A 21567-nucleotide genomic window follows, 5' to 3' on the forward strand; every position below is an offset into this window, starting at 1 on the left:
CTTTTGCGGTTGCCCTCATGACCTATTCGAGCAATAAGGAATTAGAAGAAATTAAGTTTGATAATATATTATGAATTAATAAATTAATTAGAAATTATTTTGGAATGATTTAAATAGTGTATTAATTAAATAGGTTGAATAGTTGAAAATTAAATAATTCACTAGTGATTAATTGAAATATTCTAGAACCATCCATAATATATATATATATATATATATATATATATATATATATATATATATATATATATATATATATATATATATATATATGGGATAAACATGCTAAGGGATTAGGATAAGGCAGGCTTTAATTAAAAGATAAGGATTATCTTTGGGTATATGAAATGCTTAAAGTTTTTAATATAGACTATAAATAGGATGATAGGGGTCAAACCTTGCTACTCCTTGCCTCTCAGAAAAATCATCCAACCCCTCTCTCCATTGCCTTAGATGAAAATTATAACCCTTTCCTAGGGTTATAGAATTTTTTATTATACTATCTCTCTCTCTCTCTCTGTCGCTCTCTCTCTCTATCTCTCTCTCTCTCTTTCTCTTTCTCTCTCTCCTAGGTTTTTCTTTTCTTTTTTCTCTTGTGGTTTCTTGGGTGTGAAGCAAAAGAGGAATTCTTAGTTTGAGTCGTTTCATCATTTGCAATGTGGTTGTTAATAGATCTCAAGCAAGGAATCAATAAGACCAAAAGGTTAGTAAGCTTTATTGTTTTAAAATATGTTGCTATAATGAATTTAGTGTGTATGTACACATATGGTTTAGATTATTGTTTCCACTACCAATAACTGGTGTATATGGAATGTAATAAAATACATAAACATTAGGGTAAATAACAACTTTAAAATCATTAAGAAAAACAAATTTAGCATGTTTTTATATTTGATAAGTTACTTATACATACTTTCTTAGTATACAAAAGAGTTCTTTAATTCAAGACATTTAACTATGTCATTGTAACACCCTTAGATATGTTCGTAAATGTAACGCCCGTAAATTCGGGCTAGACGTTTATGATATAGTAAATAGTCTTAGATAAAGATGTAGTAGTAGTAATGAAGATCTCGGGGATATAAGGAGTGCTTAAATCCGACTTCGTACGAAGAAGTTATGCTTCTTCAAAGTTTCGCAATCAACCCGATACAGGTATGTGTGTCATAAAAAGTGAATCGGAGATAGGTTGCTTATAAGCCTAAGTAATCTAGACGAAAGTCATAGTAATCATAAAAGTGAGAGCGTGCATATAGAGAACGTCCAAATCTAACTTCGTATGAGGAAGTTATGATTTTACAAATTTTCAGTACAACTGTGTGCGACACACAACTCAAAATTCAGACCAGTTGAGTGTTAGCCCAAACAATATAAACAAGAGTTGAAGATATCGTAAATATGAACGTGTCGATATAAAGACAGTCGAGAACGGAGTTCGTATGAAAGAGTTATGATTTTCACACAGACTTTAACAGTCTAATCTCTATAAAAATATGAATTTAAAATAGAGTGAGAATGGGTTGTTGAGACCTTAATAAAATTTGTAGAGCTTGTCAAGTGGATTCTGGTGATATAAAGAACGTCGAAAACAGAGCTTATAGAGAAAGTTATGGCCGTCCGAAGATTTTAGGAAAATATTTGTTGTTGATGACGTGGCATGGCCATGAGGCGCCACGTGGCATAGAAGGTGTCAGCCTCTTCCACTGAACGATTAATGTGGCACCACGAGATTGGGACACATGGCACCATGGACTGGTGACACGTGACAGGTTCTAGAAGGAAAGGATGTGGGCGAATGAGGCGACGACACGTGGCAACCAATGAATGCAACTGCATTATCAATAGGCGCGACGCGGCCCTATATTCCTTATATATATTTTGTGAATTTCTCATTCCTACCTCACACCTATCTCATATTCTCTTTGAAATCTATCTAATCTTTGTTTCCGACTTTTCCCAAGTTTCTGAGAATTTTAACATGGCTCTTGAGTATCTAGGAGCTCGAAGAAAAGAATCTTTCGGGTCGGAGTTCTGCCTGTGACTTTTTCGGTTTTCGCTAAAAAAAAATTTAAGTGAAGCTGCACTTACTATGCTTCAAGTGTAACTTATTTTTAAGTTCATTATCGATTTATCAGTGATTTCATTGCATAATACTAATTGATCTACTTACGAGAATGATATTTAGGCTAGATTTAGTGAGGTGTTTAAAGTGGGATTTCTAAACAGTATACTTTGTATACAAAACGGACCCTACATTTGATATGATCTTACCTGGTTGTTCCTTATCAGCTATAAATTAGTATTCATTGGGATTATTGAGGAATATATACTATCATTATTATATTCACGAAGAATATAAGACTAAAACTTAGTGATATTCATACATAGGTCATATCAAAGAAAAAGCTAAGGTGTTAGATGAAACGCTACCCAAATTACATGACATCCACTTTAACAAGTGAGTGCATAATGACTTTCATCTTACACATAGATATGAAGCATTTAACTAATTAGATGCTATGTGTGCCTATTATCTGTATTTACAATACGTGTGCTCAATATGGCTTATTATATTTTGATAAAGTATTGAACTATTTATTTTATCATACCTAAAGTATATTGGGTAGTGAAGTGTTATGGAAAGTAAAATAAGATGTGAGGTTGTAGCCAATATTGTACTTTTGTACTATTAGGTAATAGTCATCTACTAAGATATATAGGATGACCATAGACTATTCTAGATAAGTCTGGTGAAAGATGGACAAGCTTGTAACTCGTAGGTGTTTATAATCCATACACGGGCAGATGTACCACCAATAGATGTTAATCAACCAGACATGGGTAGGTCTTCGACCTATATATGTTAGATGGACTATACATGGGTAGGTCTTCTACCTCTAGGTAATAAATAAACTACACATGAGCAGGTCTTCGGTCTGTAGATGTTAATAAATGATACATTCATGCGGGAATTATTTTACTCCACGGTTGCCTTATTAACATATATTGATAAGGAATCCCCGAAGTGGTATTGTCTACCCAGTGATCCTTTAGGATAGGTCCCATGAGATCGTTATCTTAGGATCAAGAAGTGAGAACAACGGGAATGGGTAATCGGGTTATTTGTTTGATGTGAAACATATAATTAAAACAAATTAATTATAATATTGTGGGTTGAAAACTCTATGTGTTGACCATGCTTCCAAGCCTGACCCGCTCATTTTCTTTGTATCACATGTAATGGCGCGAAGGTTTGAGAATATGGGTGTTGTAAATAAGCATAAAGAAAAAGTTTTTAGTTGACCATGGAATTGGGGATGTCATAGTAAAATACCAACCTAGAGGATTGTGTAGTTTCAAGAATAATTATTGAATTTATATTCATTTAATGGTTATCCAATAATCGATGTTTGTTATTATTGAAGTGACAAATAACAAATTAAAAATGATTAGATTTTGGTCGTGGAGTGTATCCATGACAATTTAGAGTGCATGGGCGAAAGAATCAACTAAAACATAGTCAAATATGCAGAAATTATTGTCATCTGAAGTTGGAAAGAAAGTACATTATTAGACTAGGAAGATAGTGAGTATGAGACGTGTAAAAGTTAAATTACAGAACATTATTTAATGTGAATCTAACACATGCATTTGAGAAAACGTGACACGTGTGTATAAGAAAATGTGACACGTCGAGGCCGACTTAGTGAACTAGCGTATAAATGTAAAGAAATTAATACTTCATCCTTATTTCTTATATGTGCACTACAAAAGCAGGGGATGATGAGCTACCTTTGTTTTGAGAGCGGAAGAAATCAAAGGTAAAACATGAAAGGGTTAATCCTCATTGCTTGATTCAAAGGTAAACCATCTAATCTCTTTGAGGAATTTTATTTTTGGTGATTGAATTAGAAGAGGGTTTATGAACCCTAAGCTCTATATTATGGAAATCATGATTATTGTAATCTAGTAACTATTATAATTGTTTTTTTAGCATGCTATGCTAAAATTATGATGGATTTCTTGAAAGTGAAGAAAATTATGATGAACCCTAAATTGGCTAAATTGTGATTAGTCAAATATGCATAAATTATTGTCATCTGAAGTTGAAAAGAAAGTACGTTACTAGACTAGGAAGATAGTGAGTATGAGACGTGTAAAAGTTAAATTACACAACATTATTCAATGTGAATCTAACACATGCGTTTGAGAAAACGCGACACGTGTGTATAAGAAAATGTGACACATCGAGGCCGACTTAGTGAACTAGCGTATAAATGTAAAGAAATTAATACTTCATCCTTATTTCTTATATGTGCACTACAAAAGCAGGTGATGATGAGCTATCTTTGTTTTGAGCTCGGAAGAAATCAAAGGTAAAACATGAAAGGGTTAATCCTCATTGCTTGATTCAAAGGTAAACCATCTAATCTCTTTGAGGAATTTTACTTTTGGTGATTGAATTAGAAGAGGGTTTATGAACCCTAAGCTCTATATTATGGAAATCATGATTATTGTAATCTAGTAACTATTATAATTGTTTTTTAGCATGTTATGCTAAAATTATGATGGATTGCTTGAAAGTGAAGAAAATTATGATGAACCCTAAATTGGCTAAATTGTGATTAGTCAAATATGCATAAATTATTGTCATCTGAAGTTTGGAAAGAAAGTACATTATTAGACTAGGAAGATAGTGAGTATGAGACGTGTAAAAGTTAAATTACACAACATTATTTAATGTGAATCTAACACATGCGTTTGAGAAAACGTGACACGAGTGTATAAGAAAATGTGACACGTCAAGAACGACTTAGTGAACTAGCATATAAATGTAAAGAAATTAATATTTCATCCTTATTTCTTATATGTGCACTACAAAAGCAGGGGATGATGAGCTATCTTTGTTTTGAGCTTGGAAGAAATCAAAGGTAAAACATGAAAGGGTTAATCCTCATTGGTTGATTCAAAGGTAAACCATCTAATCTCTTTGGGGAATTTTACTTTTGGTGATTGAATTAGAAGAGGGTTTGTGAACCCTAAGCTCTATATTATGGAAATCATGATTATTGTAATCTAGTAACTATTATAATTGTTTTTTAGCATGTTATGCTAAAATTATGATGGATTGCTTGAGAGTGAAGAAAATTATGATGAACCCTAAATTGGCTAAATTGTGATTAAATGAAATTGAGCACACATGTCTTAATGAATTAAGACATGCATACAATTTATATGTGAAGTATAATTAATTTTGGCAAAGAAATTAAGTCATGTGTAATTAACTTATATTTTGAAATATGATGTACAATTTAGTGAAGTGATAAATAAGATTATACTAAGTTCATGCCTTAATGAATTAAGACATGTAGATAACTAAAATATGGAGTATGCATAGTTTTTATCAAATTGGATGTTATGAACTTGATGAATGTGTTGAATCAAGTTTATGAATATATCAGTGTACCTTTAGTTGTAACGCTCAAGTGTTATGTTTTATTTTCATATTATCAGGGTTTTTGAAATAAAAGTAGTTACGAGCCTTTAGGAGTTTGAATTACATGCACATGCAATATTTCAAGGTCAGTAACTATGCTTCACTTCTAGAGATTTGATATTTAGATATGTGGATATTATTTTGTTATGTTTATGATGAATATTGATCGTTATTAATCAACGTTATAAAAGTTAATAATTAGGAAATTGTTGAGAGTTACAATAGAGTATTGTTGTACGATAGACTGAATTGATATAACTGAGATTAATAGTAGATCATAGTGTGTGGAGTAATAAGTTGATATAGATGAGATTTATAGTCAATTAATGTAGTAGTATGGTGTAGGAGGATTATATATGGAATTATTAGTAATCATTGTTGACAGATAAAGAAAATATTGAAATATAGTTATTTACTAGTAGTCGTTGAGATATAGTGTTTTGCTATAGTTGAGATTATATTTGGTGTTGATAGTACAATACGAGAATCTTTATAGTTGTTGCTATTATCTGGATAATGTTAATTGTTGATAGTTGAGACTATATTTCGTATTGATAGTATAATATTAGAAGCTTTATGGTATTGAATAAAAAAAACTGTCCCAAGCCAATCATGGCATTTTACTCCAAGAATTATTCATACTTATCAAATAGTGCCTGAGAGCTTGCTTATTAGTCTCAGAATAAATAGGCACATAACGACAAAGTGAAATTTTTGGATCATGTTTGGGAGTGAATAGACCACCCTAGCCATGTAGATATATGCATGACTTTCCTCCGGACGGTGTGTTACGAAAATAACAATGTATTTTACTATAAAGAATGCATGGGTCGTGTGGACTTAGGCCAAAAACACATGTGTTTGTGTGAAACTAAACTAACATCAAACCTTGGCTATAATATCCCATTTCAACAATCTATTTTCCAAGGATTGATACCAACCTAAGTTCAATTGCACCACCTCAATTAAAACACAATTCTAATGATCATATATCAATATAAACACTACATTTGGGTTTTTTGACCCAATTTTCATAATAATCAAGAACTTGAGTTTTAATAACATAATAACATAATCTTTGTCCATGGTTAACAATACTCAAACTATTATTATCACACTTTAATACAAACTCAGACCCTTACTAAATTCATGGTTCACAAGATATGATCAAACTTATAAATTTCTACCAAAGAAAAGAAGGTAATGAGTCGGTACCTTCAAATCTCAAGCTTGATGGTGAAAACACCTTAATCCAACCTCCATTATTCCCGTGGCTTGTTTTTCACACACTAATATGAGCTTGGTTCACCCACACTTAGTTATCTAGAAGTTAGTTGTTAAATGACAAGAAAATATGGATTTTCCCCACTTAAACTTGTTGGCCAAAGCACTAAAAATACACTCGTTCCCAACTTTAAATTTTACAACTTTTACATATAATTTCCAAATGAGTTGATTCGTTTTTGCTATGCCTTCTATGTTGTCTTGGATACATGCCGAAATCAAGATTGACCGAATTCGCAAAGTATAGCTCGACTTTCATAGTCATGAATAAAAGTTGCTGCTTACTTTCTTTTCACTAATAAGTGTTCAATTTGACCATAACACACATATTTCCATACCAAAACTTTTATCTACCAAATAGAGTGTCGATGACATGCATATTTCCAACTAAGGTATTAACTTTTTTTCTTAACACTCTTTCATCCGTTTTATACTTTTGTCCCATTTCAATATTAAATAAGAATATAATTCCCAATTTAACCATATTTATGTTTATGGACATAACTTTTCACACTATTTTGGTTCTCATACATGTCATGAAACATTCATACAAAAAATTACTACAATCATAAGCCACTACAAAATCCATAGTTATTGGGGGGAATTACTTTGACTTTATGCTGATTTTTATAAAATGCTTTAAAACTCTTCAAGTAGTTATTTTTCCCTAAATAACTTAACCACGATCATATAGTTATTAGATTTAGTTATTAGATTTATGTCGATATATTTAGGAGCTTAACAAGATTGACACAATGATATGGTATTATTTAATTAACAGACTTGATTCGAATCAATATAATATAAAACTAACGTCACTAGTATGTGTTTTCCACTATATATATTGATACGTGGCAAATCCCCTCTTTATCTCTACTTGTCTCCTCTATCGTCTAGTGTCAAGATAAGTTTTTTGACTTTAAGTATTCAACCAGTTAGTAGATATATAGTAGATCCAACGGCCATGATGCAAACCAAAAACGAGTTATGTGATCACCGCTAGTTCATAAGACTACGTAAAAGATAAATTTAGAATGCCGTTTGAAGGAAATAATAATTCCTCAATTATGTTCCTCATGTTAATCTTATTGTAGTTCAGTTTTTTTTTTTTTTTTTTTTTTTTTTTTTTTGAACTTCAGCATCTATATTCACCCAAAAACAGCAAGGTCTTGAAATAAAAATTATATAATATTTCATTATATTGGGCTCTTTTTAGGATTGTGAGGTATGGAAAAGGGTGAACTGAAGTAGAGTAATGGAGTTGACCTTTGACTCATATACCCATATTTTCTGCTGTCTAAAATAATTGTATTCAATTAAAAATAAATTAAAATACATGAAAAGATGTGTACATGTGATGTAAAATGTCAGTAAACTATAAGAATGTATGTGAAGGACCACCTCTTCCTCAAATCCCTGCCCCTATTCTACCTTGTCCCCATTATATATATATATATATATATATATATATATATATATATATATATATATATATATATATATATATATATATATATATATATATATATATATATATATATATATATATATATATATAATATAATATATATATATATATATATATATATATTAACGGTAGATTATATGAATTTTATTAATTTATGTGTAATTAAATATGAAATATTGTCATATTAATAATAAATTATTTGATTTGTCAATATAAATAGTTTAAATAATTTAAATATCATGTTAATTCTAAAATATAATCAAAATATCAAACAAACATAGAAATATCTTAAAATAGTTTAAAACATTTAAATGTTTAAAATATAAAACTAAATGGACATGTAGAATTAACTAAAAATGTCTAAAATTATTTTTTTTATAACAATTGATTTTTTTTTCAAATAAATGGGTTTTAAATCATAACCAAACAATAATAAAATTTAAAAATAACAAAAACGTATAAATTATATTACGTTACCTTAAAAAAATATCAAATAAATAATTTCTAAATTAGTTAATCATAATGTTGAAAGTAACATTAAATCGAAAATTATATTAAATTTTATTCACACGTCTCTGCAAGTAGCAGCCATTAAATAATATGATTTTAATAGATGCTATAACACGGTTCAAAATCATTACAATTTTACATAACAAACTCGTGTAACAAACTATTATTTCATGGTTAGTATTAATAACATAATTAATTTTAGTACTTGTTTGCCAAATTTTAATTACATAATTTTATTTTGTGCAACACGCAGATATTCGTCTAATAAATATTATAAACTAGTTTATAACCCGTGAGAACAACGGTTATAAAATTAATTAAATTTTCATATAAAAAGTCAAAATTATTAATTAATTATTTTAAATAAATTATTATTTAAGAGATATTTTTTTAGTTATATAAAATTATAATCGTTGATTTAAATAAATACATGAAGTTATATCATCTTATAATATGTATTTATTTTATTTTATTTTTCAATCTAATGTTATTAATTTAATATAATTAGAGTGGGAAAATTTGAAATTTGAAATTTAAATAAAAGAATCAATTATTAGTTTAATGTAATTAGAATGAAAAAATTTAAAATTTGAAATGAATAATTAATAGGTTGACAAGTGGCATGATAAATGATATATAACATTAATGAGGAGCTCTAATTATATGACACTTGTCAATAAGAGATTAAATCTATTCTTTTATTAGAATAGGAATGTTGTTATTATTTTCAATTTTTATTTTATTTAAAGATAAATCATTTATCTTAATAAATTGACTTAAAACTACCGTACTAATCAACTTCCTTCTAAGTTAATTCACTTCATTAGAGTTTCCAACTACTAATAAAAATTAAATATAATGTTGATTTAATATAGTTGTAATCATGTTTAAAGTATATACCAATAAGAAAGGAATAAACGTAAACACGAAAGAGTATTATATACTTCATATGTTTTGCATTAACTATTGAAGTTACTAAATAAATAAATAAATAACTCACGACTTGTAAGTGTGGTTTATATATATATATATATATATATATATATATATATATATATATATATATATATATATATATATATATATATATATATATATATATATATATATATATAATATATATATATATATATATATATATATATATATATATATATATATATATAGTTAACGAACATGTTGGACTTTTACCCAAAATAAATATATATGGTGAATAAACTCTTTGTCATTAAAATCTAAAAACTTTAAATACATAATTAAAGTATAATTAAAGTGTAGCTGGTATCGACCATCAAGCTTTATACAACAACCACTTAACTCAATTCAAATCTTAGTTGATATTTTAAAAATGTCATGCCTCAAGTATTTTGGGTGAATAAATTGATAACTTTTCTACTTATTTAAATTTTAAAAACAAAATGATAATATATTACAAATTTTAAAAAGGAAAAAGAAAAGTATCATTTAAATAAATTTTATCAAACAACATGTAATGTCCCAAAACTCAAAACCAAAAAGTTTTGTTTTTATATTAAATAAAACATCAACCAAACGTGTTTATCAAAACCAAAGGCAAATCATAATGTATTCATAGTCATCCAAAACACAACAGGGTCAATTAAGTGAAAAGTCATGGTGTGTGTGATACGGTCATCCCGAGCTCTTCCCTTCCGGTCTGAAAGTACCTGAAACATAAACCGAAAACCATAAGCATGAAGCCTAGTGAGTTCCCCGAAATACGGCATACCATACATATCTGCTAGCTCAAGGTTGTGTCGGGTCCATTTCACTTCCAAGTCTATTTCAACTCATGTGTCGGCCCAAAGCCATACCAGGTTTATTTTACCCCCGGGTCTATTTCACCCCCGTGTCTATTTCAATTCATACGTCACCACAAGGTTGTATCAAGTCTATTTCACCCCACATAAATATAGAAAACAAGCGCACAGGCATACAACACATACAGTAGGAGTCACAAAGACTACAAGCACATAACATATCCTAGTGACTTACAGTATAGTGAGCAAACTCACCTCAGTCTGTTATTAGTCAAACAGATGCTTGGGTTGCTGAACCAGAGAATCCCCGCGCTAACCAATCAAATAAAACTCTAATTAATAATTTGACCATAAACCATAAGTGGGAATCTAGTTCATTTCTCCAACAACTAGGGTAAAATATCATTTTATCCTTCCCTCACTTAGCCTAATAACCAAGGCCCAAATTCAATGGCACCAAAAGCCCAATAGCGGCCCAAAAAAGCCTAAAGCCTCATTATGGCGCAAATTCATAATGGCCAGTGGCCCAACAAAGCCCAAAACCCTAATAGTCCAAATATGGCCCAAACCACAAAAGTTAACAAAAGTCAAGATCCGCTGAGTACACCCAACATACTCAGATTTATGCCCGACGTACGCATGTTTAGCCCAGAACACACAGTGTACTTTGGAGTACACCCAACATCCTTTGGAGTACGCCCAACGTACTCTGGAGTACGCCCAAAGTACTGGTCAGTCCCTATTATCTCAATCTAAATGACTTAATGCATTAAGCCCACAACACCCAAACCTCAGATCTACAGCTAAATAAAGTCTTAATACATAAAGTTGGCAACTTTTCTCTTTTACATGTAATAATGGGACCCAATACCCATTTTTATCCATCTAAGTCAATAATATGGACACCAACTCTTGCATTATTCATCAAAACCCATCAATATGACATTTTTATGCCCTAACCACATTAGAAATGCTAAGATCTAACATTCTAAGCTTCCAAGAGTAGCTCACACTCACAAGGATGGCTTAAGGGATCATATTAAGCTCAAAACAAGCCCTAAACTAGATCTAACACTTAAAGTCATCAGGTAACAGCCTTAAAAATACAGTCCGAAAATTTCATTTTTAAATCATTAGTAAAAGCCATAATTATCAACCATTTCATTCATAAACAAAATTGTTATATTCAATTAGAGTATAATCCCAAAACATATTCTTTTTATATCATAGTAAAACATCCCAGGCTAAACAAATAATGGTGTGTGTCATGCGATCACCCCGAGCTCCTCTCTCCGCTATCGGAAGTACCTGAAACCAAAACTGAAAACCGTAAGCAGGAAGCTTAGTGAGTTCTCCAACCTACCACATACACATAACTACATACTGGGCCCCCCGCCCGTTGCATCGGGCCTTGCCCGGCATCAGGCCCCGCCCGGCATCAGGCCCCGCCTGACATCGAGCCACAATCGGTATACATATTTGTTTCTCTTAGGCGCCGCCTATCTCTGGGCCCCGCCCGCTAAGCATATACAACATATAAGATAACACATAACAAATAAGCTAAACATACTCTACTATACTCCTGATCTAAAGCCTCACCTAACTTGGGCCTCGCCCCTGTCCTGCTACTAATGAGTCATGGAACCCCGTCCATACTCCTGCTGGTAGTGAGATACGGGCCCCCACCCACACTCACCTCCCTCTTAACTCAGGCTCGCCTCTGCTCCACTACTAATGAGATACGGAACCCCGTCCATACTTTGCTAATGGTGAGATGCGGGACCTCTCCCATACTCACCTCCGTACCAGGCACATACAAGTATCACACAGACAATAAGTATAATCTAACATGCAAACATTCCTCGGGCACCCGCCCGACATCGGACCTTGGTCCGGAAACATACTATCATCTAACATACTACGGGCTTACCCTGACATCGGACCCCCGGTCATAAACCTATCATACCTACTCATGCAAGAATCACAAAGACCTCTAGCATTCTAACCTTCCTCGTGCCTTGCCCGACATCAGGTCGAAACCCGGAACATATACAATAAGTGCCTAGAGCTAACCCGCGGGTCTTCCTACTATACATAATCATAACAGAATGGTTCGGCATTGGTGCCTTACACCCATACAAATAGTGAGGAGACTCACCTCGCACAACTGAAGACTGGCTGAAACATCTGCTTGCTATTCGACAATTCCCCGAACTGTTGCTCCCCTAGCTACCCAAGCTACCAATACCAACATAACACTTAGTCCCAAAATGCCCTCCAGAAGTCAAACTAAGTCAACTCTGGTCAAAGTCAAAGTCAACGGTCCATGGTCAAAGTCAACATTTCCAGGTTGACTTGACTCACCGAGTTGCTCCATCAACTCGCCGAGTTCAAAAGCTCAAAATCCTGCAATCACAAACCAACTCATCGAGTCAGCCCCTGACTCGCCGAGTTCCCTGGCTAACCAGACTCGTGACAAACTGGGTCAACCTTCCGAGTCATTCCCCTGACCCGCCGAGTTCACCCATAACCGGAAAACAGTACAAATCACTTAAACTCATTGAGTCCCTCCCTGGACTCGTTGAGTTCCTCGGTCTGTTGGAGAATCTTAAAGGATTAAGCCCTATACTTCAGATCTGAACTCCAAACTTCATAAACACTATATAAATGACTTATTAAGGGTAAAGTTTCCAGCTTTACACATCCTAAGTCCTTCTTAATGGGTTTAGACAAAACCCTAGCTCATTAAGACATAACTTCATGATCCAAAACCCTTATTACTCCAAACCAAAGCAGGGAAAACAAGATTTAGGCTCTAGACATCCAATAACCACGTAAAGTCTCGGACTTTACTTCCTTGCATGGCCTTTAGGGGTCCAAAAGGCCATGATAATCTCTTTAAGCTTACATGGGACCTCCTAATGGCATAAAGCTTGCACCTTTATGACTTAGCCACACCTAGGGGCTCCAGATCTAAATGGATCTAAGCTTGGGACGTCCTTGTCCCCATAGATCTAGCTTTTGAACCAAAACTCAAACAAAAGGGACATAAGGAGATCTAAGAGGTTGATGAGCAGGGTCAAGACTTGATTACCAGAAAGTGATGAAATTGAGAAGCTACTTTTGGATCTACAATCGTCTTCTTGATTCCTCCAAGCTTTTCTCCATCTTCAAGTTTCCAAGTAGACCACACACTCCAAAAATGGCTCACAATCACAAGAAAGGCACTAGGGTTTCGTGGGTGAGGGTTTGGGGCCTGGGGGCTGAAGATGAGGTTGAGGGGATGAGGATATGAGGCTTAAATAGGGTATCAAGTCCCGAAATTAGGGTTTCCCAACCCAGAACAGACTCGCCGAGTCGGCCACTTAATCCGCGACACGGAACTTGCTCCTACTCGTCGAGTTCTTCCTTGGACTCGACGAGTTGACTCCTTGGCTTAGGGTTTTCCTTTCCTTTCTTGGTCTGCTGGATTAGGGGTGTTACACATCAATATAAGAGATTTATACAATCAAAAGCTAGTAAAGTTGATGAAGACTCTGGATATTTAAGATCTAATCCACCCAAAGCTTCACCACCAAGATCTTCCTTCTTTAAAGAGAACCAAAATGCCAAAAGATTACCACCAAGGCTAAAAACACACAAGAACAAGCTAGGGTTTTGTGGGGAGCCTTTAGAGGGAAGAAGGTTGATGATAAGAATGTCCAAGAGAAAGATAAAGTGTTTAAATAGGGTCCAAACCCTAAAAATTAAGGTTTGCCCAGATGTCCGTACGTCCAGCATATTCCATGTACGCCCAACGTATGTGGTTGCCTTCTGTGATACAACTTGAGCCTTGTACACCCAACGTACCTGGCTTAGCCCAAAATGCTCGTAACTTCAAACGGTCATAACTTCTTCATTCCAACTCCGATTTCAACGTTCATTATATCCAGGAAAAGGTAATCAGAAGCTCTACAATCCTACCAACTCTCTTTTGCCTCAAAACCTTCCGAAATTAAATCCAAATTTCATAAAAGGAGTCTGAAACCTCACTTTTCTCATTTTACCAATTCAATCCAAAACACAACCAAGGGCCTGGATTGCATAACCAATATTATCAACATCCAATAGTGTCTAAACCTTATTTCATTGAAGCCCAAGGCCTTTAATTGATCAATTTATTACCCACGCTCCCGAAATAAGAAACTTATCGAAACAGGATGTTACAACTCTCCCCCACTTAAATTAGATTTCATACTCGAAATCATTCATTACTAATTCCTCGACCATGCTAGGCGATCGTGCCCGAACTTTACGAATTCTGTTTAAGACTAAAGATTCATCCCATACCGATGACCGCCTCCCAAATCTGCCACCCAAACCCCATCTTAGAAGAAATAACTTATACCTCCGAAAGAATGAACCTTAACACTCTACACTCAGCCAAAGAAGGAAACCTAACTGCTCAGCCTGAGAACTGAAAAAACTACCTTACTATTGCCAAATGTAAGACCTCGAATCATAGCGATAACCACTCAAAGCATGATACTTGCTGTAAACATGAACCCATCAATTAAACCCTAGAAATTATTCCCTATGACTGTTAATCAGTCATTTGTCATACCCTCCTTTAGTCTTTGACTAGGAATGCCACTCTACCATGTAGAAGGGATACTTAAAATATACTAATAGTGAATTTCACCAAACCCCAAATCAGGAGGTTGTGCCTAGCAACCTTAAATATTCACTTGACTTCCTGAAAAGTCATCACTAACCTGCTGATCCCATGAGCATAAGGATGGTTAATTCCAAGAATCCTCACGTTACATCCAATTGCCATATCACCTTAGGTGTACCCCTACCTGAAAAATCACTCGGGACATTCACAATAAACTCCATGAGTCGAGATTCAATAACTGATACCCAACATTGGTAACCTAACTTTTGAGAGACATCCTGTAAGCAAACATGGTTCATAAAACACTCTGCAAGCGACTACAAATGCACAACTATTATTACCAACAAGCTTTAAATGCCCTCATGATCCAAACCAACTGGTCACTGAGTCTCCCAACTCCCACAATGCACTAACACACAAATATGCCAAGAAAGTTAACGATTTGAGATCTAAGAGTCTCAATCAAAAAGACTATTGGGTCTTACCCATATAAATCATACAGCCACTGGTTCACGATATATCGTGACATCTGCCAACCACTAAATAATAAGCTCACAGTACTATACCAATCTTTCCATCATCACACCAATGGCCTGAAGACTCGCGACTAGAGCCACGGGGGCCTAAAGATACCCAACCATCAATCCACCTACTTCCAGGAACCCAATCAACATCCCTCTCAATGCTAACCGAACACAACACCCTTCTATCACGCACAACTTCTTTTCACAGAACAGGCTGATACCAACATAAAACGAGATGAAAACATGGTCACACACAACCATAGAATGAGATAAATGACCATACTTGTTCCAATTCGAATGTTATAACCCAAATGATAACCATGCCAATAATACTAACCAAGTGGTCTCATGTTATCTTACTTAGTCCACTTGTACCCCTCATAACCATAATCGATGCACTACCACCATCTACACCCCCAAGGGGAGACACATAACCAACCTTGGATCTATTGCATTCCTTCATCCTCACAACCTTACCTAAAGGGTGAAGTACCAACAAATTAATCGAAATGGTGAGCCTCAACCATTAACAGAAACATCCTCATGAACGATCTATATAAGATCCCTCACCTCGATTGAAATTAAATAAATCCCACCTATACGTAATAGCTCTATAAAACTTCCAAAGCCATCAAAAATGTTGTCAAAATCTGGTCGTTTCAATCCAGATACCAACCCCGCCGTCTCGATATGCCAAAATTGGACTCTACGCAGATCCCTAAGCCACACCTGAAGAACTCCATAATGTTGTCCTAGTATCCGAACTTCCAATAACGAAGAACATCTGCCAAACTAGAGCCTGATATGATTAATAATTTCACAACCAACCAATGCGGGTACACATACCTAGAAACGAAAATGTACAATGTATAGATTTTGTCAATAGGTTGACGCATCCAATGAACTCTAATTGTTGTTCTAAACTTCCGAATAACCTATGTTATTGATGAAGAACGAAAAGACTAACGAACGAGAGTGCATTGAAAACTAATTCATTTATCCAATAATCTATTAGACAAATCCCATGAAGGACTAAACATACCAAACTTTGAAACTATTTAACTGATCACCAACTGCCCAATCTACACTATAGATATCATTCTCTACAACAAGCTGAAAAATACTTCAACAATTGATACTCAATCGAAGAGACCCAAATACCTCTTGGCCTATTTCTCGATGTTCCCGAATGGAATCCCTGGCTACAACGAGCTCCTTTTCCAATGGTTTCTTGCCGAGAAGATGACTCTTGCATTCTTGAACACATACATCTGATGGCAACTTGCTCTGCACCTCCATCTTGACCAAATCCTAAACCAAAGTTTTGTATACCTAAATCGAAAATCCCTATGACCCATTCTTCTGAAACCATAACTCAAACAAATTGTTGATCCTCTAAGCAGAATATCCATCTCTCCCCTACTTAGGGTTCGAACCACCACCAAAGGTAGTTGCAACTAGACTAAAAATCAAACCGGATCACCCAGAGGCATAAAATCCCTAACCATTGGAATGTATACAACGCAAGATGGTCTTCCAGATAAGTACCATGAAAACTCAAAGTTACTATGAATCTCAGATGGAGACCTCAAAAACTTCCCAACATAACCACTTCTAACATCAAGAATCTCACACATGTGCACAAGCAATAATTCTAACCAATCCATTACACCTCTCAATCATGACATATCTTCATCAACTCGAGTTCTACTAATCTCATGAACTTACTTTATAACTCCTTCCAACTCGTTGCGTTGAAACCAACACATCAATTTGGTTGTCGATCCTCTAAGCAGGATACTTAGTCCACTCAAAGGCCCACTCTAATGATGGCTAATAACATAAATCCAGCTCCACAAGATGTGTTTTTAATCATAAATCTCGATATGCAAAATGGCATATGATAATCTTCCGGATAAAATAACTATATCACTCATACAGGTGCTTCTATTCTTAGATAATCAGGGCATAACATTTAACACACATCAACATGGCAACATTAGCATAATGATTTAAGCATGAAAGAGAAGAATATGATATGTAGCTACTATGTCTCAAGGTTCCACTCCCCCTTCCTACAAAAGCACTTGCAATGGTACCTGAGCCGTCCTAACCACTAAACATAGGAAATTTGGCCTGATATGACCAGGCTGATGATAACGATGAGACAATTCTACCTCCTTGGTGCATTCTTGGCAAATGTGGCCCTTCCATCCATACATGCCCCCTTTGGACTTTTCGTGCACACGTTCATGTGTTCCTTCACCCTTACCATAAATATTGTGGCTCCTTGGGCCTTTAGCACCGGGAATGGAAACATCAAACTACTTACATGTTGCAAGTAGAGTCGGATCATGAGTCCATTTCATCTTTCCCACTTGTCTCTCCAAACCAAGCTCCCGCTCCTAAGTCACCTCGACCATCCCATAAACTGCCTGAACGGCCGAAATCCGATCATCGAACCTGGCGACCAGCCTATCAGTAACATGACCAATATGTTGGATAAGGTGTCTAAGTCCATAACTATTTTTGGTATGCACTTGACCTGGTTGGCATGGTCCATTTGGGTTGCATGGCATCATGATAATTAGATAGACAAAATGAGAAGAAGAACACTTCTGATTTGTTAATATATTATAAGTTATAATATATTAATATGAAATCATATTGTTTAATTAATATTAATCAAGAATTAATTTGGAATTAATTTTGTGATAAAAAAAATACTAATTAAATATATGGGGTTGATTGTGGAAATCATCCATTCTTATATAGTGGGCTAATGATCCATGGTTTATTGGATTGGGCTAAAATCCATAGAGTGCTCCATGGAGGTTAAAACCCATGGATCATGGAGGAAATGAAAAGCCATGTCAATTAGGGTTTACATGGTGTAACCCTACTTGTGGCACACTATATACAGACCCCATAGGCTAGCAAAATCGGTACTAAGACTAGAACAAGGAGGGCTAGCCGATTTTGAGTGATATTGTACTTATCTCAAAGTTATTCCAAGAGTTGTGGTGTTGTGAAACATTTGAGGCATCACATTTGGGGTGCTAGGCTCACAAAGCTCTTAAGGAATCCAAGCAACAAGAAAGGTATGTTCTTCTACTAGCTTTTATGTTTCAAGTTCCCCGTGCCATGCTGGTTAGGTTAAGAACCTTGAAAAAATCAAATTTTCATGTATCTTAGTAAAACATAGATCCAACGTTTCTAGGGTTGCATGTACACCATAGGAGTGTTAGAATGCTCAAAAACCTTCACAATAATCTCAGGTAAATCCTCGTGTAAAGTTCACAAAACCTAATTGGTAATCCACCTTCGATCCCTCATGACAAGAGCTAGCAATATGATCCTCCTACGTGAAAGATTCTAGGGATCCACAAGCCTTGATCTCCTGATGGACCTCCAACCGTCCTGCTGCTATCTCAGCTCGAAAAGCCCCGAGGAGATCATCCGAGAGTTCCATGATCCCTTCCTTGATGGTACATAACATCACAGAAATTTTCTTCAAAATACCGCGGGTGATCTCCGACGAGATGAAATCCCGTAGCCACTCATCCATCAGCTTGATACCAGCACCTGAACCCGATCCAAAGCTTGAACCTCCTCCATGTGTGCTCATCACCATTCCGAAAAGCAGTCGTACAATGATCATAATATGCTCAAAGAATCCTCATCTCATAGGCCACCTAGATTCTCCATGACTATCCTCAAGTCGGGTATGGATCCTATGCTTTCAGTAGTATGGGCCCAATACTACCTTCCACACTATCCATACTTTCCTTAAGAATCATCCTGAATCCTCCAAGTTACCTTCTCAAATGATACTCCAAATACCTGCTAAACAGCACAATTAACCCACTAAAGCACTTCTTAGGCTCTCTTAGGTTTCTAACCTCACCCTATCATCATCTGCAGAAGAACTCCCACTAATGTCAGCTAACTACTTCATAAATACAATCACATTCAACAAGGCTTAGAAAATCATTTGATTAAAAGACTCAACCTACGACGGTTAGACTCAAACGAGAGCTGCGCAATAGAGCCAAATCCGTCACTATGAGATTATCCAACCATTGCAATATATGACTTAACATATCCTCTTAGTAGTTAACTTACATCACTAATGGTTCCATAAAGCACAAAGACACAACATTTGGAAATCGGAAAATCTAACCAACATACCAACTAATCAAGCAATTCTATCCAATCATCTGAAATCCATACTAGCATGCAATTCTAAATCTCAAACAACAGGCATACAAACACATCTCTCCTAGCATGAAATCCTGAGTAAATCCTTAGCCCTAATCTAGCATGCAGTTCTCATATCATATAACATAACAAACATGTATGGGTATTCTAGGAATCACTTACTTGAGCTTGGATGATTGCACGCACCACCCCTTTATCTTTTATTACAAAAATCCTTTTATAAAACTTTTTATGATAAAATCTACCAAACCCTCAATTTAAGTTCGGACATACCCAAGAGTATGCCTGAATCCCTCAAACCGAGGCTCTGATACCAACTTGTAGCGTCCCAAAACTCAAAACCAATTTTTTTTATATTAATTAAAACATCAACCAAATGTGTTTATCAAAACCTAAGGGGAATAATAATGTATTCATAATCATCCAAAACACAATACAGTCAATTAAGTGAAAAGTTATGGTGTGTGTGATGCGATCATCCCAAGCTCTTCCCCTTTGATCCGGAAGTACCTGAACATAAACTGAAAACCATAAGCATGAAGCTTAGTGAGTTCCCCAAAATACCGCATACCATACATATCTGCCAACTCAAGGTTGTTTCAGGTCTATTTCAACCCCGAGTCTATTTCAACTCATGTGATTTAATGCAGCCAAGGACATTGTCAATATCTACTATAAAGGGAGGATTATAATAAATGGTGCTCAACATGGATATGGGTGACTTGTGTGGATGCTTAGCCTCTAAATCTTTGATAGTATCACTGTCGTGTGAAGCAACACCGAAGGAGCACAACACTTTCACTACTACTATAAAATGACCATTAACAACCTTACGAAGACATTGTCTGATGTTGGTGTTGCCCTTTATTTTGTCCTTCTGAATGTAATCTGGGTTGGATTAGGTGTCTAAGCCCATAACTATAATTGGTATGTACTTTATTTGATAGTAGCATGGTCCTTTTGGGTTGCCTTCACCATAGCAACTGGACAGGATGAGCTTTGGAGTACGAGGTTAATTAATGGTTTATTAATATATTATAATAGTATATTAATTGAGAAATCATATTATTTAATTAGTATTGATCAAAAATTAATTTGGAATTAGTTTAGTGATCAAAGGAACAGATTAAAAGAACGGGGACTGATTATGTATATCAGTGATAGTTGTAGTTTTGGGCTAGTGGACTCTATTGATAAGGAGTGGACGAAAATATATGGGGAGTCCATAGAGTTTTCCTCCAAGGCCTATCATATGGGGTTCCATGGATTACTTAGGGCCAAAGCAAGGGAATTAGGGTTTCCAGTTGAAAACCCTTGTAGCCTTAACTATAAAAGGGAACCATGTCCTAAAAAATCGGCCTACCTACCTTCTAAGAGAAACCCTATCCAATTCTATAGTCCTTCTTTCTCATTCTTTGCATGTCGTGTTTGTGACTCCATTAGAGGTGCAACGCTTGGAGCACTAGGCTTTCAAAGGTCAAGGAATTGAAGTGAGGATTACTTGTTAATACTAGCTAACAAGAAAGGTATTCATCTAAACCCTAATATGATTAGATTTCGGTTTTATATAGTAGATCTAGGATTCTTGCTTTCAAAAATTAATTTCCATGTATAACTTGAGAAAAACC

At 34.9% G+C, this 21567-nt stretch overlaps 1 long non-coding RNA gene across 1 annotated transcript; it reads left to right on the plus strand.

The window, feature by feature from the left end:
• The first annotated feature begins 3768 nt into the window (after positions 1–3768).
• LOC111912680 (uncharacterized) lies at positions 3769–5663 on the plus strand. Its single transcript, XR_002857252.1, has 4 exons — positions 3769–3862; positions 4333–4417; positions 4888–4972; positions 5515–5663. It is a non-coding gene; the product is annotated as an uncharacterized LOC111912680 (long non-coding RNA).
• Positions 5664–21567: the final 15904 nt, after the last annotated feature.

The sequence above is a fragment of the Lactuca sativa genome, chromosome 9, assembly GCF_002870075.4.
Source record: "Lactuca sativa cultivar Salinas chromosome 9, Lsat_Salinas_v11, whole genome shotgun sequence".
Classification (NCBI taxonomy): Eukaryota; Viridiplantae; Streptophyta; class Magnoliopsida; order Asterales; family Asteraceae; genus Lactuca; species Lactuca sativa.